We start from the raw sequence: 20,098 nt of genomic DNA, 5'->3' as shown, positions 1-20,098 counted from the left end.
CTCTCACCTGGAAATGTATTCCACCCATTGCTTACCATTGGCTTTGTGGTTTGTAACTCACATTTGCTTTCTTTCTTTTTGCTGGCTCTATTTGTTTTAGGCTGTCTACTTCGAGTTCGTCCCTTCCATTGACCACACCCTATTTACTGTATTCTTCCACCAGTGATCGATTACTGTAAACAGGGCTTTAAATCTTGTTCTTATCTTGTCACATGTGCTGTGCAGTCAAAGACAGAGGTCTAATGTCAGGCTCAGTCTTCCAGGGAGGTTGATATTTATTTGTTTCTTCTGACTTCAAAGTGAGAGGATTTAAGTGTCAATCATGCTAGCTACTGGGGGTGTGCTTGAGAAAGGCTGTACAATGTTACTTTTGTTTCTAGCATACAACAAGATTTAAACGTCTGTAAATTAACCATGCAGATATTTCAGAATATATCATAATTATAAAAGCAGAAATGAAGCATATTTTTGGTAATTCTGAAGTTGCTGGAAACAAATACTTTAATATGATCAAAACAAATCAATACACTAGGTGATGATATTTCCAAACATTATTATTTGTGTACTGTATACTTTTATATGTAAGACTGTATGTCTGTGCAAACGTAAGGGTCATTTCATTTGAAGATGTGTTGTCTTTAAAGGCAGTTTTCTACCACACCATGCACCTTCACTTTACACCACTCGACTCTACTCTGCACTACTCCACACCACTGCAGTTTACTCTGCACTGCTCCACTCATTGCCACTCCACTCCACGTCACTCCACATTGCATCACTGCACTCTACTCTGCATCATTCCACTTTATGCCACGTCACTCTACACCTCTCTACTGTACACCACTCTACTCTTTGCCAATGCATTCTATTCCAAACTACTCTACTATGCACCTCTGCACTCTTCGCCACTGTACTCTACACTCTGCGCCACTTTTTGCCACTCCACTCTATGCCACTCTGAAACATTGCACCTTATGCCAAAGCACTCTACTCTGTACCACTCCACTGTACACCCATGCACTCTAGGCCAATCCACTCTATGCCACTCTAATCCATTCTGCTCTCTATGCCACTGCACTCTATCGTGCAACACTCCACTCTACTCTGAAACAATCCACTCGGTGTCACTCTACTCGGTGTCACTCCACTCAGGGCCACTCCACTTGGTGCAACTGCTCAACACCACTCCTTTCTCCACCACTCCACTCTGCTCTGTGCCACTCCACTCTACTCTGGATTACTGCACTCTATGCCAATGCACTCTACACCACTGAACTCAAAACAATGCACTCTACATCAGAACACTCTATGCCAATCTACTTTGCACCACTGCATTCAATGCCACTATACTCTACTTTGAAGACTGTATACCAGTGCACTATATGCCACTGAACTCTGTCACTGTACTCCATGCCACTTTACTCTACTCTTCACCACTTTACTCTACACCACTGCTCGCTACACCACTCTACTCTATGCCACTCTGTGCTAGTGCACTCTGCTCCAATACACTGCATGCCACTACACTTTTCATCACTCCAATCTATGCCCCTGCACTCTACCCTGCACCACTCTACTCACTCTACTCTATGCCACTTCACTCTATGCCTCTCTACTCTGCAACACTTTACTCTCTGCTATTGAACTCTGTGCCACTCTTCTCTGCACCACTGCACTCTATGCCACTGCAGTCTACTCTGCACCACTGTACTCTACGCCACTCTGCTGCATTCTATGGTAATGCACTTTATGCCACTACACTCTACACCACTCTACTGTGCATCGCTCCACTCAGTGCGACTGCACCTTACTCCAATCCACTCTAAGCCACTAAACTTTACACTGCACTTTATGCTACTTTACTCTGTGCCACTTCACTCTACACCACTGCACTCTGTTCTGAAAAATCTGTTCTACGCCTCTGCTCTCTATTACCCTCTGGGCCATTTTGATCTAGGCCACTCCACTCTATTCCACTGCAACCCACTCTACCCATTCCACTCCACACTACTCGATTCTACTCCATTGCACTCTATGCCACTGCACTCAATGCACTCTTCACCTTTTTACTATAAAACAATACACTCTATGCCAATCTGCTCTGCACCTCTGCACTCTAAAACACTATACTCTTCTCTATGCCACTGTACTCTACCCTTATCTACACCATTGCACTATACCTCACTTCACTCTGCACTACTCTACGCCACTGCACTCTACACCAAAATACTCTGCGCCACTGTACTCTGTAACACTACATTCTTTGTCACTGAATTCAAGGCTACTCTACTCTGCACCATTCTAGTCTGCGCCAATGAACTCTACGCCAATGCACTCCGTGCCACTACACTGTACACCACTCCCCTCTATGCCACTCTAGTCTACTGCGCACTACTGCACTCTATGAAACTACACTCAATAACACTTCACTCTATGGCTCTCTACCCTACTCTACACCACTCTACTCCAAGCCAGTGCACTGTACCCTACTCTATTATGCACCAGTGCAGTATTTAGCACTACACTCTTCACTACTCCAGTCTAGGTAACTCCAATCCACACTGCACCCCTGCACTATATGCCAATCTTTGCTGCAACACCACACTGTATGCCACTGCTCTCTACGTCAATGCACACTCTGCCACTACTCTATGCCACTGCCCTCAACCCTACAGCATTCCTCTCTACCCTGCACCAATGCACACCACTTCACTCTACTCTGAAGCAATTTACTCTATGCTACTGAACTCTATGCCAATCCACCCCACTCTGGGTCACTCCACTCTACGCCACTGCACTCTTCATCACTGTACTCTCCTCTGCTCCACTCTGCTCTACGATGCCACTGCACTCTACCCTGCACTACTACACTCTATGCCACCTCACTCGACTCTGAAACAATCTACTCTACCCCACAGCACTTTATGCCACTGCACTTTATGCCACTTTACTACACTCTGTGACACTCCACTCTACACCTCTGTGCTCTGTCCCACTCTACTATACACCACTACACACTACACCAATGCACTTAACACCACTTTACTCAAAACCAATGTACTGTACGCCACTGCACTCTATACCAAATATTCTGCACCACTGCACTTTACACACTATACTCTACTCTGCAACACTCTACACCACTGCATGCTACGCCACTCCACACTAAGCCACTCTACAAAATTGTGCCACTGTACCCTAAGCTACTACACTCTATGCCAGTGAACTCTACACCAGTACACTCCACGCCACAACACTCTGCATCACTCCACACCACTTTAATCTATTTTACACCACTACACTCCATGCCACTGCACACTAATCCAACCAGGTCTATGTGATTGGAATCTACGCCTCTCTACTTTATACCTCTGTAATCTACCCTACACTACTTCCTCTACCCTGCACCACTCCACTCTATATGACTTCACTCTACTCTGAAACAATCTAATTTATGCCACTGCACTCTACACCACTGCAATCTACTCTCCACCACTCTACTCTACAACACTGCACTATATGCCACTCTATTATTTGTCACTATACTCTACGCCAATGTACTCTACACCACTATACTCAAAACCAATGCACTCTATGCCAATGCACTCTGCACTCTGCACTCTAGGCTAATCTACTCTGCACCACAGTACTTCACACAACTTCCCTCGAGGTCACTCTATGACACACCATTCTACGCTGCTTCACTCTCCGTCCCTACACTCTACGATACTCCCCTGTATAATTCTCTACTCCATTAAACTCTACTCCACTCTATGACACTCCACTCTACAACGCTCTATTCCACTCTATACCACTCCACTCTACAGCATTCTACTCCACTCTATGCCACTCTACAACACTACTCCACTCTATGGCGCTCTTCACAACTAGTTCTATTCCACTCCATGCCACTTTACTAAACTCTGTTCTATGACATACTACTCCACTCCGCTCCACTCTGTCACTCCACTCTGACACTCTATGTCACTCCACTGTACCCTACTTCATTTGACTCTACAACACTCTACTGCACTCTATGCCATTCCAATGTATGCCATCCCACTCTCCTACAGTACTCCACCTTATGACAATCTACTCCATACTATTCTACAACACTCTACTCCACTCTACACAACACCCTCTATTCCACTACACCCTGCTCTACACTACCCCATGTCACTCTATGATACGCTAGTTCACTCTGACACTCTACTCCAATCAACTCTAATCCTCTCCCTTCTTCTCTGTGAGACTCTACTCCCTTCAACCCCGCTCCACAACACTCTACACTACTCCATGACACTCCACTCAACTCTACTCCACACCACTCTATGCCACTCCACACAACTCCATAACACTCCACTCTACTCCACTTTACTCCACTCCACTTCACGTCGCTCTCCTTAACTCTACTAACTTTTAGCCATGATGAACAGCTGCCACACTGGTGTACAGCATGGGTAAAACACATTGGCAAAGCCAATAGCTCTTGCATAGGGGATACCTATTGCTTTGCCACTGCGTGTTATGTTAAGGCATCTTAGTGGTAGCACGGGCAGTGGGCTTAGTATGAAAATAGGGTGCCCCTACCTTACAGGATGAACCCTAGCAGGGAAACTATACTTTTAGGAAAAATAAGAATTTGCACCGGGTTATGTGCAAGGATTTAAATCACACAGTTAAGACGCTGAAAGAAGATTCAGGTACTAATTAATTTTTGTATAATCTATTTTTTGTTTAATTTTATTAAGTTATATCAAAAAGTTTGTTCACATTTTTATATCTATATATTTTTTTTAAACTTTACATATTTTGTGACTGTACAAATAGTATCCTGTTACAAGTGACCATGTGCAAAAATTTATAAATTACAAACACAGATAAATCACAATGAGTTGATCAGTCTTTTGTTGAAATACAGAACCAATTCCTCTTCAACGCGTTTCGCCGGTTAGCCTTCCTCAGGAATTCTGTATTTGCTATCTATAACAGATTGATACTATAATAGAAAAAAACTTGATTTTAGTTTATCAATCTTACAAATTTGATTTCAATTCACAGCGTCTCACTGATTGCATTATTTACATTCACTTTAATTATCTATAGGACTGATATTTACAGAGGGAGCTTTTCTAACACCAAAGGGTCATATGTCCAATCAAACTAGCTGATTGTAATACTAATACATGCATTTATATGACTGTATTGTACCACTATTCACATTCTAAATTTACATCTCACTGAACATTACTATACATATTTACATTATATACAATATTTACAAAAAATAGTGCATCTCGAATTAAAAACTTTTTCATCTAGAGTCTCATCTTACGAACTCATCAGCGGATAAAGGTGAGTGTGTGAGTACATCTGCATAAGTTATCCTCTCTGGGACTCTCAGAGAAAACAATTGATGTGATGTTGTGGGAAAACCGAATTATGTAAGAAACAGAGCAATAGCCTTTCTAATGGGTTACTAACGGTGCATATTCTACAGACCTTTGTTATAGGCTGGAGAAACTCCGATGATGTGACCTGTGCGATGTTTACTGTATTATCCTAAGGAGTTGATGTTTCCAGAAAAACTATAAATATAAAAACGTAAGATGTATTTAATGTGTCTCCAACTAAAAAGGTTTATAACCAATGACGCAACGTGGAAATTTACCTACTTGATCAGACGACTGTGATGGACATTCTATGGTGATCCTGATTTGAAAGTGTGGAAGGAACTTTCCTGGTGATTTCTAGGGCTCATACTCTGCGCTCGTGATGATCTGAAACATTTCAAATGAAACGGACTCATGTCCTAACTGGAATAGTAATGAATGCTACTAATTGTGGTGAGAGTGGCTGCGAGAAGATCACATACCTGCTTATGATAGAAACATGCGGATAAAGCAAGGATCCTGTGGAAGATGATTCATAAGGAAACTTAATTTAGATCAATATTTTCCTGTTCCAGGTGGGAAAAGATGAAGTCTGTAAAGGTTAAGAACGTCTCAATTAGCAAAAAAGTATTCTAGCGTATATTGTTGAAATAGACAGTGTCTGACAAACTAGCTAATTTTGTTTTCAGAGGAAGATTATAACGAGAATGAAAAGACCTGTATCTAAGGGTCAGTTCTCAATGTTGTTCACCAATATATCTATCTGGCAAGTAGTGTATGGTCGGGCTCTAAAAATATAACATGACCATACGATGTGTCTACAGAATGATAATGCTTGAAGGCACTATAAGAATTCCACACATGGTGTATTCTTTTTAAAAACCTCGATTGTGTCTATTAGGTCGTCTTAAGACTCTATGATATATTTTGCAAGGAAGGTATGAACGTCTTAAACAAATAGGTGCTTGTCTATCGTCTATGAACTCTATGGTCTGTTTGGTATAGAAAGTATGGAGCTGTTAAACACATGGATGCTTTTCCGTTATTTAATCTTAAATAGTGCCTGTGTAAAAAACACTGGCATCTTCCCATCTAGTACAGTACAACCCTTATTTCTATTATGAAGCGAGGCTTTAAATAAGTCTAATACTGACAAGAGCGTCTCGGACCAGTACTTACTTGTTTATAACGAGCGGCGTGCCATTCTGTGTCCTGTGTCTCTTCCGTCTGTGCGAGCGAGAGAGTGCAATTAACCAGCTGATTTTAAAGATCCCGGAACCGCGTCAAATCCGAAGTCTCGCAAGATGAGATTTTAAGAAAACAGTGCAGGTCAATGCCGGGCCGTTTACGATAATGTGATGGAAACCGCCATCTTAAAATGGTATGTGAGTGCAGAGCACTAATATAAAAGTGCTTGATTCCTCCCGTTGTATTACGCTGATGTGTTACAGATAGGTGGTTTCGCGAGATGAAATTACCCAGCGTTGATGCAATTGCGGGTTGTGTACGATACCGTAATAAGAGCCGCCATCTTGAACTAGCATAGGAATATAGTGCACTAAATTAAATTTAAAGCCGATTTCATAAATGTATCGACCACCGTTATCTTGGGCTGATGTGTTTCAGCTTATTGATATAATGTACATAAAATACAATTTTTATAACTTTCGATGTTAGAAGTAACTGCAGAGGTTTTAGATGGAAACTCACGTGTTTCAGCTTATTGTTATAATGTACATTAAATACAATTTTTAAAACATTCGAGGTTGAAAGTAACTGCAGAGGTTTTAGATGGAAACTCGCGTGTCGTAATTGTTTATCAAAATTCATGTGCGTACACATGCTTAAGCTGGAGGAGTCTTCCTAACAGAAGACTGGTACAGGCGTAAATGTATTAGGGTGATGAGAAGTGAGAATTGGAAAGTTGTAGTGAAAAACAATATTCCGCATAGTTTTTGATGAGTGGTTAAGATGAGATATCTGTGTATATATGTGAATGTTATTTGCAATTGAATTGCTAGACACTTTTTCCAACTATTCAAACAAGTTCTAATCAGTAAATATAAGTGATTATATTGACAAATTTTGACTTACTAGACAGTTCATTTTATACCCAGTTCTTGTATGTGTTACAATATCGCTTGTTCCCAAGGTATGTCTATATTCAATCCATCAGTAGCTGTCCCCAGAGTAAATATCCAGTAAACCTCTCTTAGTTTTCTGATTTTATCTGGATCTAACCCTGTCTTGTGGTGTACCCTCTCCAGAATATACCATGACATGTTATCTGGTGTATGATTGTTTTGTAGATAGTGAGCGACCAATGGTGCTGTCTGCTTCTTGGTTCGAATCGCTGCTCTATGTTCTGTCAACCTGACATTCAGTGCCCGTCCTGTCTGTCCTACATATCCTTTCTGACAGCGGCAAATTATTAAATAAATGACATGCAGTGGGCTACAGCTCCAATCTGCAGTACCCTACTACAGCGAGAGGCAGCCATCATTTGTATCATAATCTGGCATTTATGAGTGCAAAGTCTACTGTATATCTGCTGCTGTTTATTTGAATCGGCTGCTTCGGATGTGTCATGTCATCCCTTGACACAACCCTGTGTCCTCTGTACAAGCATGCTCATGCAGATGATACATGGAAAGTGGGATGCAGTTTGACTGTAAGGCCTCACGTTGGTCTTTGGCATCACTATATTGAGTTTCATCAACTTTTCCTGCATCATTTACAGCTTGGTACTCTCCCCTCACATTAAAAACTGAGTGAGTTGGACTACAAAGCACTCACAGTAACACTGCTACTTTTGGTCAGAGCCTGGCGCCCCCCTAGGATCACTTGAGGCCCCCCTAGGGTGGCCCGCCCTCCAGTTTGAGGACCTCTGCTCTAGGGCAAGCTTCTCCAATGAGTAGCTAGTGACCAATTGGTAACATTCCAGTTACCTGGAAGTAGCTCTTCTCTGTGCAGCCCACTGTAATAAATTAGAAGCTTTTGTTTGTTTGAACTTAAATGTATACCAACAATGGCAGTGTCCATTCAAGACAAATATTTGTGTATTTTCTGCTAGTATTTGGAAAAAAATAATTTAATTGAAAAAAATGTATTCAGTGCTTCTATCTGCATAATAAATCATGTGGCTTTGGGGAGGCTTACAACTACATTCTTACTTTGTTGCCAGAGTTGCATCTATGGTTGTTACAACCCATGTAGAGGCATTCCAAATTGACAAAGGGCCCGATTTACAAAGGTAAACTAAGTCTAACTTTAGACTAGAAGTCTAACTTTATACCTGAAGTCTAACTTAGACCTGAAGTCTAGGCTTTGACTTTAAGTTTGACTTACACTTCAGGTCTAAAGTCAGATTTCAGGTCTACTTAGAAAGGGGAGTAGAGGACACTCCTGTAGTAGAAAATCTGGCCAGAGGAGAACCAATCTGTTGTGAGCTAGAAGAGGGAACTACTAAAAAGAGCAGAGAGGCTGAATGTACATCACAGAAGGTAGAGGTAGAAGACTGGTACAGTAGGTCTCCTGGTATCCCTCATTGGACCGTGATGCACTTTGCCAAGGATTTCAAGTGTGAATACTGTAGTAATCACACCCAAACAGGAGAAATGTGGCAGGAGATGACCTGAGTGCTGCAGTGGGTCTCCCAAACTACACTGGTGCATCAGTCATGCTGTGTCAAAGAAAAAAAGCTCAACTGCCATCCATGGTATTCCATATGCTGTGAGAGTAGTGGGTGACACCCTTGACCTGTCACCAAACCCAGCTTCCAAAAGATTCACCAGTGACCCATTGCTGGGGTCTCATCACTGTTTGGCTGGGGTGCCTGACTTGCACCATTGGAGATAACAGCAGCCCCACTAAATGTTGGTGGCATCTGGAGCTCCACCTGCAGAGCCAAGAGAGAAGGTGGGACAACAAGCACACACAGCATGCAGCATGAACATCCTACAGGGGACATCTGCACAAGAGAAGGTAAACATTAACTGAATACTGACCCAGAGTCACAGGGCTTAGAACTGACAGTGTGAGAGTTATTTGTAACAGCTAAGGAACCTAGTATCATTAAGGTAATGCCCTGTGGATCATAGATACAGTATAATCTCCTTGTATTTCCCACTGAGTCTGTGTCTGTAATTTGTTTAGATAGATTTGTGTTATCTTGTGTTGTAACATGTAGTTTGTGTATTGAAGTACTTTTCATTTTTCATAAAGCTAAATACCTGACTGGACATCATTATTGAGTTCCAATGTGTGACTGTTGACTTCTTAGTCTTTAATCCCATAATAGCTCCCTGATTAGCCCTGCACTGCTTGCTTTGCTACCTTGAGAGCCAAGTACTGAAAGGGTGTATTTGGTGCTCAGTGTTCTGTAGTCAGAGTAAGTGAGGTCCTGGGAAACAAGTAGTAAAGGGCCTCAACCACCTTGTGTGTGTCCCAGTAACCTCTGCATGCCCAAGACCCCCAAAAGGTTTCCGACGTGTGCCACAGACACCCAAGTGCGCATACTTTTTTAAATTAATGTGGTTGCTTACAAATCAATGATTGTTTACTGAACATCTGTGAGAAGGTTGGGCTGTTGTTTGAATGAGGGGGAGGAGTGACACCGGTTAAAGCCACATCCACAATCCATGTCAGGGTGAATCACAAAAGTCACTAAATTAACCTGTGCTCGACTCTCTGGTAGCTTGGGACAAAAGAAATTAGACTAACTTAGAGGCAATGCATAGAGTATTTTTGCAGCACACAAACACTAATAAAGTGACGACCCTACATAAGAAAAAAATCCCACACCAATTTTGAATGCTAGAGTAAATTTATAACATTATTTGATACCAAAACAACAAAAATCTAATCAGTAGGACCTGAGTTATGAATTTTTTTTAAGTTTAAGGTAAAAACTAGCACCTAAATGATCAAAGTGCCAACTGTAGATATCTAGCCACACAAGACTTGATCAAATTAAAAAAATATGGACAACGTAATGGAGTGCCGGTCAAATGCAAAGAGTGGATTGGGCCCAGTTGGTGCTTACCTTTGGACTTAGAAGAAATTCAGCAAAAAGTCTCTGAGAAGGTAGAAGTTCAACAGGGCAACACTGCAGGCACTGTCTGAGGAAGGAGCATCTTTGTTGGGGAGCCGCTGGAGAGTCATGGTGAAGATCTCTTCATTCCGACTTAGGGCCTGATTTAGATCTGGTCCTTAACTTTGTCGTTCGGTTAATCCATCCATCTACTAGGCATTCCGCCCACTCAATTTACATGCTAGTGGGTCTATGGACGATAGTCTGTCAGAGACCCGTCATCTTAGCCAAAATATCCTCCGCGTCAATGGTGTGAAAGGCAAAAGCGGCAGTCAGAGGGAGTTCTGACAATATTTCAGCTGGGCCGATTACGATGTGCCTTCCCATCGACGTAACTGTGGCGGGTAAACCTCCATACCCGAGCTGGCGGTTTTTAAGGGATATAAGGTAGAAACATACTTGTTTTTCTTTTTTCCATTTCCCTTTCCATCATGTACCCGATTATCCAAGTCCTTCTTTTGCTGCTGCGACTTGACGATGAAGCAAATCAACATGGTCATCACCAGAATTGAAGGTAAGCTCCCCACCTTGGCCACTTTGGACTAGCTTGGTGGCCAAGGTGAAGATGGACCACATGGGAGGGGTGGCATTGTGGCCAGAAGGTATTGGACATCATGTACACTGGCCTGGTCTAACACCCCATGGGGCATCTGGTGCCCCCACCTTGTATCCTGACTGCACCGTACTACTAGCGGTGCTTGGACGGAGACGGGAAGATGCTGCTCTCATTGCTTGTGTGGACTTTAGCTGCTGGGCAGGTGCCCCATAAGGGACCTATAGTGGTTATTTTTGACCAGTGTGGCGGCTGAGATGCAGGAGTAGCTGTGTGTCTGGATGGACCTTGCTGGTGCTGGGATATCATGTGCACTGAATTGGCTTTACACTCCACAGGGGCATCTGGTGCCCCCTCCTTGTATCCTGACATCACTATAGGGCTACCAAATACCGGCTGCAGGAGCCTTTCACAAGGCCTGCCCTGAACATCGTCCCACCTCTTGAGCTGTGGAGTGTGCAGGGTGCTGTCAGACACAGGCAAACATTACTCATTCCTAACGTTTAAGAAAGGTGGTTGGGACCCAGGCAGAGGTGGTGAGTGCAACCCCTTTTTTTAATGTAAGTAGCTCCTCGTCAGTGAGGCCCTGCAGACTGGACATGGTTAACGTGCCTTGCTGGATAGGACCTAGTGCATCAAGATCAGAATGGATTCATACCCAATAGCGCTTTCCATAAATGCTAATGGATTGGGCAAATACGAACTAGGCACACTGCTTGGAGGCCTCTCTCAACATAGAGAAGACTTTTGACACCTTGGGCTGGCACTACTGAAGCGCAGTGCTCTCACGCTATGGACTAGGACCCCGCTGTTTGAAGTGGGTATCCTTACTATTCAATTCCCCGACTGCACGAGTACAGACTAGTTCTGATATATCAGATCCATTTAATATTGAATGGGGCACCTGCCAAGGATGCCCCCTGTCACTGATCATATTTGCACTGGCAATGGAACCGCTTGCATGTGTGCTCTGCCTGCGAGCACTGGACTGGGGGATAAGGGCGTATAACCAGTGGCACGTAGTCACACTGTACGCCGATGTCATGTTGATATACCTATGCTGAAACGCAGCAGACTTGCCAGGCCTGGTGAGGTTACTTGAGCGATTCAGGAGCGTATCTGGTCTTAAAGGTAATTAGGACAAGTCACTTTTATTCCTGATTACATACTTAACTTCCGAGCATAGAATGGTACCCCCCATTACACCGCTCCCCTGGTCTTGTGATTCTTTTAAATACCTAGATGTCAAGGTCTACCTCTCGTCCACTGATTTATTAGATGGGAATCTAGGTAAAGCACTGATCGCTGCCAGATCCTCCCTAGCACTTTGGACAGATCTACTGCTCTCACCAATGGGTTGTATAGCCATTTAAAAAATGTTATTACTGCCCAGACTGCTGTACTTCTTCGCAGCCATCCCCCTCTAAGTGCCCAGAAATTCTTTCAGGACTTGAGGTCACTACTGGTAGCTCTTATATGGGGCAAGAATAGGAAGCAGCTTTCGCTCTTGAAACTGTATGCACCACTATCAGAGGGGGGATTGAGAGCCCCGAACTATGAGTATTACTATGCAGCTGTGCAGCTGCAGTGGCCAATGTGGTGGATATCCAGCCAAAACACAATAGAACTGGGGCAATGGGCAAATATGACTTGCCCGACCATGGTCCTAAACAGGCTATAAGGTACTGAGACTATGATTCCTAAATGAGCAGGGAGCCTGCTGATGTCCATGCATGGTTTTGCTGGTATCATTATTTGCATAGGAAATGTTCCCTACCCCCATATGCTCCAGCGCTGCCTCTCTGGGTGGTTCTTGCATATGTAACACAAGGCCTAAGACCTGAAGCGACAAATTTGGCCAATTATGGAGTCACCTCATGGGGTGACAGGTTCACCAACTCTATTTTTTACACAGTCAATGCTCTAGTGGCTGACTGTTGAATAACTTCAGTTTTCTTCCTTCTGTTTGCCTCCTTGGCAAATCAACTGCGAGTTGTATGGGGTAGGACGCATGCAGAACCCGAGGCATCTAGACTCCTCCAACTGCTCCTAATGCATGGTACTGCCTGTTGAGCCATTACAACGCTTTACACCTCACTACATCAGGATAGGGCGCCTCTCTTAACAACTCTCTGGGCATACTTGGATGAGGAACTTTCAATCACTTTGATTGACAAGCAATGGGAACAGTGCTTGGGGATTTCAAAAATCATTTCAATGAAGGCTTATGTACACCCAGTTTAATTATCTCCACCATACCTATCTTATACCTCATAAGATAGCCAGGATGTACCCTGGCTCCTCAGATACTTGTCCTCAGTGTGACACCCTTGTGGCAACATTTACGCATATGGTGTGGTCCTGCCTGAGAACAGCCACTTACTGGATATAAATAGCTGACATGTTGACAGAGGCCACAGATAGCACATTGCAGGTGCAAGGCCTACATTACCTACTAGGGATCATCAATGCTAATCAAAACGGAAGACTCTCAATACATTTTCCTGATTTGGCCCTGGTGGTTGCTAAGTGCAGACTGACCATGTGCTGATAGTCACTTTTGGATCCCTCTTCCAATTATGGCTTAAAGATGTATGAAGAGCCCTTATGGCTAAACTGGAGATCTCTCAGGGGCCAGTGCCAGGCTAAGCTATTGGATACCCCCCCTGTGGCTTCTGATGGTGTTTCTGGCTGCCACTCAGATACAACTGGGTCGAGATCTCTGTTCCCGGGGGCCAAAACTGGGAGCAAGCTACTCCTCCCACGTGCGGTTTCCTCTTCCCCCTGACTATATTGCACTCACGCTCTTGATCACTGTTAAAGATTCACTAGGTACACATGGTCCTACCCAACATGAACTCTTAACAACGGTTTGGTAATAGAGTATGGTAACCCACTTGCAATAAACTTCATGTAATACTGAAAGTAGATACTCTTCCCTCATTGTCATTTTCCCTTTTCTTCCTCCTTTCATATTGTTCTTGTTATTAACTGGGTATTTCTTGGTAAGTAAGTTGCCGGGTGTAACTCCTGCTCAAGTCTTTGAGCGGCAACAAATGAGTGAAGAGATACTGTAAACTGTTTTATGGCTGTATTAGTAATTTGCACTGATGTACCTTAAAACAGTTTGTTGAGCTGATGTGTTATATTACCCCGTCTTATTGATATGTACTATTGCATCTTTAAAAAGCCAATACAGAAATATCCCAAAAAAAGAAAGTAAGTAAGAATATATCTTTCAGTAGTATTATAATAAACTAGCAGCCCGTCCCGACGTTGTCCGGGTATGAACTGCTGCCTGCCAGTAGTATATTGTTTTGTACGATTTCGTTTTGATAGCATTTCTTATCTGTGACAGGCCTGTGAAACGCTCCGATTCACAGTGCACTGCTGATGCACTTAAGAGTGCGCGTTCAGTAGTGTGTGAACTCGAGTTTCCCTACTTTATTATTTCTTGCAATATTATATAGCGCGAACTCGACAAAATGGAATGAGCACAATTTACATTACAGAAGAACACATTAATTTGTGGTAGGCACAGGGAGACAAAGCGATTTGCCTGGAATCACAGGATGTTGAGCTGATGCCGAGATTCGAACGTAGCTCCCCAGCTCTAAAGTTCGCAATTCTAGAACTTGTGGCGGGAGGTGTGTCTAAAAGTGTTTGTCGGTGCTGGCCATCAATGAGAGAGACCTGTGTATTTTTCAAATGGGTGGTGAAAAAATATGAGTATGTTGCTGGCGATGTCAGCCGCCGTGCCACCAATGTAAGTGCCGGGGGAGGGTAAACACCCATAATTCCGCAACTTTCTTTCCGCATACCATCACTCCGCATACTTTCATTAAGAAAGTACCATGACTCCGCAAGGCCATTATAACGCATGGCATTACATTGTATATGCTTTTAACACGCATGCATGTACAACGAAATTCGTTGTAAATGCATGAATGCTAAAAGCATGTTTTTTTTAAATGTTTGGATAAGGTAAGTATGGGTATAGGGGTATATGTTTTGGGGTACTGAGTTATATGTTTTGGGGTGTTTGGGTATTTTAAGGGTTCAGATATAGTTTTGGGTTATGGAGTACAGGGGTAGTTTTAGGGTTTAGGGATAGGTATGGGTTTTGGGGTACAGGGGTATTTTTAGGGTTCAGGGCTAGGTTTGGGTTTTGTGGTATAGGGGTATTTTTAGGGTTCAGGGGTAGGTTTGGGTTTTGGGGTACAGGGGTATTTTTAGGGTTTAGGGCTAGGTTTGGGTTTTGGGGTACAGGGGTATTTTAGGGTTTAGGGGTAGGTTTGGGTGTTGGGGTACAGGGTTATTTTTAGGGTTCAGGGCTAGGTTTGGATTTTGGGGTACAGGGGTATTTTTAGGGTTCAGGGGTAGGTTTTTGGTTTTGGGGTACAGGGGTATTTTAAGGGTTCAGGGATAGGTTTGTGTTTTGGGGTACTGGGGTATTTTATGGTTCAAGGGTAGGTTTGGGTTTCGGGGTACAGTGGTATTTATAGGGTTCAGGGATAGGTTTGGGTTTTGGGGTACAAGGTATATTTATAGGGTTAAGATTGGTTAGTGTTTAAGGGTGTTGGGGTACTTTAAGGAGTAAGGGTGGGTTATGATTATGGGGTGCAGGGGTATTTAAAGGGAGCAGGGTGGGATTAGCACACGATATGAGACATGGCATGAAGGGCGAAACGTACCACACGCCCCCAGCGTTTGTCACGCCACCAGCACACGCCCACAGCATAACGCAGACACGCCCACAAGGGACTACTTTGCTGGCACGGTTCTTTTATATTTTAAATGTATATGGTGGGCATCTGCATAGCCTATGTCCTTCTGCTGCAACTGCCCTTTCAAATGCTGTATTGGGTGTTGTGATTGGTGCTGTGGTTCCTGAGATTACCCGCCTCAAAGAGTTGGGCTCTCTCTTTATTATATTAGTATGGATTACAAAAACAGTTTAAATTACACACAAAACTACTTCAAAAAAACAGGTAAAATGATGGCAATTTAACAAACATTCAACACAACACAGCAGAGAGGAGAAATGTGAAATAAACAATTCCAGTGCCTAGCAGGGTAAAATTCTGAAAATGAAACAACTTATAAGGATAAATAGCATTAGCCATCATATTAACATTGCAAAGTCTAAATATTAAAAAGAAAATCTGATATTAGCATACAAAATAACAAACATTACAATTTTGAATTCAGCAAACTTTGATTTGTCAAACAAAAACCATCAATTCAACAAAATAACGAGAAAAAGACAACATACAAAATGAAACAAAAACATTCAAAACATAGCATAAAATAGAGATTCATAAATATATAACACTTTACCAAATGGGAAAATGGGAAAGAAAAGAGAGAATGACGAAAATATCATTGCAATATTATTTCAGTAAAATATAAAAAGGACATAATGGTAGTTGCAGTCATTTTAACTAAACATTAACAACACTGGAAAATTGTGTTAAACATACCTGGTAAAATATGCAGTCAAAATGAACAGGCATTTACAATATAAAGCACATATATTAAATAGTGTCTTAGGAGAAAAAACACTTAAAAGCACCATTACGTCATGTGAAATTTAATATAGATTGAAACCTGTAATCCTAAATACAAAGAAATACATTCAAACAAACAAACAACACAAACAAAAGAGGAAACATACACATATTAATAAAACATATTAACAATTAGTAGAACGAGAGAAACAACAATAATGCTACACATTTCCACACAAAAACAAAATTCAATTATATATAGGTGTATATATTTGAAAAAGGTGTGAAGCACATTAGCAACAGCTAAATTAAAAGCAAAGGATACATTTAGGTTTAGTGACCTATTCCAAATTATAACTTCCTAGTCTCCACTCCACCAGGGATTCCCGTCAAGACTTCATGGTGTAGGACTATAGTTGTAAGGGGGGGTTGGGAGAACCACCACCAGTCTTCTGGGCCTCCAGATGATGCTTGGAGGCCAGATAACACACTCCCCCTCGCAAGTCATTCCACCTCTTCCTAATTTTGGCCTCTGTGTGTTGGTTGTTTACTACAGCATTTACTCTGTCAACTATTCTGGCCCACATTTGCCTTTTCTTAGCTATAGTTGTATTTTTTACTTGGGATTAAAACAATTGAGGGTCTACTGTAATAATTTCATCCACCACAACTGACATTGCCTCCTCAGTAAAACAGGGATTTCTCCTTCCTGCCATTAGCAAATAATAAGCGTAATTACATTTAGTAACCCACAAAAAAAAGAACAAAAGAAAAGATTTACGAGAAAAAGAGAAAACAAATAAAACCCCCTGACTTCACTGAAAAAGTTCTCATGAACAATGTCCTGCTGCAGTGGAATAGCAAAGGATCATGGTATGAAATGGAGTGTTTAATACTGTGGTATGCTGGTGAAAAGAATTAGCCAAAACACATCAGGTGTGTGAGGCTAGCGTTCATCCAAAAGCCACAGGAATGGTACAATGTTGACCACATACAGTGACGGAATTCCTCCCTCAGGAATCCACCACTAGGACAACGCCAGCACAACCGAGAAGTATAAATAGGCTTGACACAATCCCGCCACCCAGCCGTCAACGGTGTAATGCTAACCAACAGAGGAGTCCACAGCATTGATGGAGGTGAGCTGCTTTCACAACAGAAAACAATCCGTAAACATGGACAGAGGATCAGGAAGCCCACATCTGAGTAGGGTGGGTGGGAATCCATCAGCTTGATGGAGTACTTGTAAACACCAGCACGGAAGGATGACAGGAGTCCCACCAAGATGTAAATCAGGCTCTTCGTCACATTTTTGGAAGTCAAAATCTCCAGCGGGATGAGGCTTGAGGCTGTAGCCAATGAGATTTCCAGGTGGCCAGATGCCCTTTTGCGGAGGACTGCTGAACAGGATTTGCTGCTGTGGGGAAGAACATTGTGGAAATGACCATGAAGTCAGGCTGACTGGCGATGCAACTTGGGCAGAGTGACAAGCAGTTTGGTCTCTGTCTTCCCTTGGTTCTCAGAGCTGTTTGTAGCCACAATATTGTAAATCCCAAGTTTGGCTATCTAGGCACCTTTACCACTACCACCAAGGGTCCCGGACTGGTGGCACCACTTAGGGGATTCAAGACTCACTTAGGCTGGAATATTGTAGCCTTTTCTGTCCCTGAGGCTCTGTTTAGGAGCCAGCCAACTAGTCCTTGGGGTACCAAAGGGGATGATAGATGGAGCTCTTGATCAAATCAAACACTCCCCCCAGTCAACTGATCTGGGTTTAATCCATCATCATTCTTTAGCTCACTCCACCACCCCAGTTCAGACATGGCCTTATGCAAATCAGTCTGACCCTGTGCCTCATGGGAACAGTCCAGCCTGAACTGCCAAGCCATGTCTTCCCTGGACCAGAAACAGGCATCCTGGGACCGGTTTCTGGTCCATAACCCTCATCAGCCAGGCTATCTTTAATCCAGTGGCAAAGTGAGCAAGGGACCTACGTCCGGGCATACCCTGCCAACTTAGGGCGAACAAAGCAATGCCATAGGGGATGATGGATGGATCACTTGAGCAAATCAAACACTCACCCCAGTCAACTGATCTGGGTTTAATCCATCATCATTATTTAGCTCACTTCGCCACCCCAGTTCAGACATGGCCATATGCAAATCAGTCTGACCCTGTGCATCATGGGAACAGTCCAGCCCGAACTGCCAAGCCATGTCTTCCCTGGACCGGAAACAAGCATCCTGGGACCAGTTTCGGGTTCATAACCTTCATCAGTCAGGCTGTCTTAATTCCAGTGGTAAAGTGAGCAAGGACCCCTGGTCTTGGCCCTGTGGTCACTCTGTTGGACCTGTGTTAAGGTGATGAAACATGGCTCAAGCAGCAGGGCAGGCCTCTTAATGTTCAAGGCAGTCTCCAGGCAGCAAAGCAGTCCTACCAGGTGCAGCAGAGCAGTACTGTGGAGTACACAGAAGGCCACAGCAGCAGACAGTGCTCTGAGACTTCTAGAAAGTGAATTGAATAGTGGATCTTAGAGTCCTATTCTTAGAGTCCTATTTTTATATCTGGTGTTGTCTTTGAAGTAGGAGATGTTTCCAGAGAATTCCCTTTGAAATGCAGGATGTTTCCTGACTACCTTGCCCTGGCTCCAAGCTGGCTGCATGAACAATGCAGGGGTAATAAGACATTTTTGTGAAGGCCGAGCACAGCCTATTTAGTTGCAAGTGGGGCTGTGCCCACCTCTGTCCCCCATTCTGCCAGTTGATTGCCCATCCAGGCACACCTAATCCTTCCATTGTGTGGTTGTCTGGGAGGTAAAAACAAAGTTCAACTGCCAACCACACTCATAAACGTGATCCAGAACAGGCACTAAATAACTAGGGCAGAAAAACGCAAACTTTCTGAAAGTGGCATTTTCATAATTTTAACTTAAAATCTGACTTTACCATTAAAGAGGATTTTTTATTACAATTTTTCAGACACTATACGTGAATGTTTACCCAATCCAAATCAAATGTTAGCACTTAGTAAATGTAACAAGGCAACCCAATATTATCTAATAGGAGGGATATTCCTAACAGCAGTGAAAAACAAATTTGTTTTTTTTCACTTCCGGGGCATGTAAACATAAAAGTACAAGTTGAACCATTTAATTCAATGCACCCTGCCCTATGGGCTATGAAGGGTATGCCTTGGGGGTGACTTATATAATTATTGACTTATGGGAGTTTAAGGCTTGGCAAGAGGGTTATATTGTTAGTTGTTTAAGACTACATTCAGACTACAATGGCAGGCCCGGGACATGTGTTAAGGGACTACTTAAATGGGTGGCACAATAAGTGCTGCAGGCCCACTAGTAGCATTTAATTTACAGGCCCTGGGTATCAATCAATCAGGAGTTTGTTAAAGCGCGACTACTCACCCGTAAGGTCTCAAGGTGCTAGGGGTGGGGGGGTGCAGGTTCCATTCCATCAAGGAGGGAGTCTGTCGAAGAGCCAGGTTTTGAGGTTTCTTGCGAAGATGGGGAGCGATGTTGTCTGTCTGAGGTGGA

Source organism: Lissotriton vulgaris, chromosome 4_1 (assembly GCF_964263255.1).
Source record: "Lissotriton vulgaris chromosome 4_1, aLisVul1.2, whole genome shotgun sequence".
In the NCBI taxonomy this organism is placed as follows: domain Eukaryota; kingdom Metazoa; phylum Chordata; class Amphibia; order Caudata; family Salamandridae; genus Lissotriton; species Lissotriton vulgaris.
The sequence above is the reverse complement of the archived record's forward strand: the minus strand, read 5'-3'. Positions refer to the sequence as shown.